This window comes from Schistocerca piceifrons, unplaced genomic scaffold (genome assembly GCF_021461385.2).
Source record: "Schistocerca piceifrons isolate TAMUIC-IGC-003096 unplaced genomic scaffold, iqSchPice1.1 HiC_scaffold_2302, whole genome shotgun sequence".
Lineage (NCBI taxonomy): Eukaryota > Metazoa > Arthropoda > Insecta > Orthoptera > Acrididae > Schistocerca > Schistocerca piceifrons.
The window spans coordinates 779,622-781,824 of NW_025728232.1; positions in this window are offsets into that span (position 1 = coordinate 779,622).

The window sequence follows — 2,203 nt, forward strand, 5'->3', positions numbered from 1 at the left end:
CCCAAATTAACTCTATTGGATTGTATTGGCAATGGTACGGTGGCAAACGCAAAACTGTGTGTCCATGTTCCTGTGCAATACAATCGATTTCATAAACTTTTGTGCGAGGCTTATGAAGCACTACAAGATTCAACATTTCAGCACGTTTGGTTGGCAGTATGTGGAATATTTTTACTTGCAAGCCATAACATGATATCGGCTTTTTTTGTACTTGTTGTGGGTGTCTTGTCAACAACAACAGAGTGATAAGTCGCATTGTCCACTACAATCACCGAGTTTGCAGGCAAGTAAGGGAGAAACTGATTCCTAAACCACAATTTAAATGTCTCAGAGTTCATTTCGGAATGATAATCCCCTGAATTTCTCTTTTTTGCCCGGAACACTAATTTGCTTTCTGGAATGAATCCAGAAGCAGAACCAGCGTGAAGCACAATTATTCGTCCACCTTTACCAACTGGTACTTTAAACCCACCCGAACCATCACTCATTTTCCAACACGCTTTCATTGTGTGATTTTGGTTCACCTATGTTTTGTCCAAGAAAAAAATGTTCTTATTCCCGGATTTTCTTACTTCAATAATATGTCTTAAAAACTGTGCCCTTGAAGCAGCGATATCACTATGTTCCATTAAAAACTTTCTTCCGTCATTTGTATGTACATATTTGAATCCAATGTTTTTAAGTATTCTATTCATTGAAGTCATGCTACCTTTAAAATTTATGGTTTCACGCATTTTCACAGTGATTTTTTTTTACAGTAGGAAATTCGCCTGTGTTGTACATGTTGAGCACTTCTCGTCTTAGAACATCTTTGTCGAAATTATCTAAATTAGTTACAGTCCTCTCACGAGTGCGATATTTCCCTGGCGATCTGAAGAGTGGGCTTCCACAGGTCTCCGTAGATAACTTTCCTTCATTGGCAATCCGCTGAACGGTTCTCAAGCTAACGCCTGTCGCTTCTGCAGTGCGTTCCTGAGATCTGGCGACATCCGTGATAGGTCCACCGTTTTCTGCTTCGCGCTTGAAAAAAGCGTGAATCCGGTAAATTATGTCCCTCGCCTGTTTATGGAGAGTTTGTCGCTTACCACCATTATCAGCCATGACAACTTGCAACAAATGCGATAAAAATTCACCAAAGAATAACTACAATCACATTTAACACTCGCACTCGCCAAGACATTCCCAGCAGACCTTTCAGAAAACTACTGAACACTCATTGGCTGTCAGCAGATGCGTGACGTCAGGTGCGTAGAACGAGCCTTAAATCGACCGCAGTCGTTCATGGTTCCAACTATACAGAGTGTTCATTTTAATTGGAGACATTGAAATATCCGTAAATCTACACATCGGATCAAACAAATTTATAACTAATTTTTTTTTGACTCAGAGGGGGACATCCAATGTTACCAAATTCGTAGTCAAATTTGTTATAATTGGATGTCCCCTTCCGGGAGGAACTAATTTTCATTAGGATTTATTTTGGCTCTGTGTGTCGTTTTCAAGAGATTTCAATGTCCCCATAAAATGAACACCCTTTACAACGTAAACAGTGTTTATAAATTGGGAAATATTCTATCTTTAGCAACTGTAACAAAACTTTCTTTATACCAGAGTCATTTCGCTTTTTTCCAAAACGTTCTGATTAAAACGAAGTTGGCGAAGTACACAAAACTGAATTTTGGACGTAATAAAACATAAAACTAAAATATATTGCCAGCGAGGCACAGTGCGCAAACATTTTGTTTTTGTCACAACGGACAGCAAATACTTGCCAAAACATAGATCAGTCGACGAAACCATTCAATATGATGTTGCCAAAGCAGCGAAGCAAAGAATTCCGTCAGACAATCAAATAGCTCGGCAACGTACGAGCCGAAATTCTGCTCTAAATAATACTTTTAATACTGCCGCAAAAGAATATATCTCAATATGAATAGTAAAACAGCGACTGCGGAAGAGGCGATATACAAACAAAACGGATAACATGAATATTGTATGTGTGCCTTTTCGTTGTTTTTAATTGCTGTGAAAAGAAATATTGGAGGAGAAAATTACAAAAACTGAAAACTTATTATGATTATAATGAAGCACAGGAAATTTCAAAACATTACATGCAAACGAATAAAATTCATTAAGTAAGACACTTCGCTATTGTTTTTAAATAAATAAAATATTTAGTATGCAACAAGCCTTGAACTCAGAA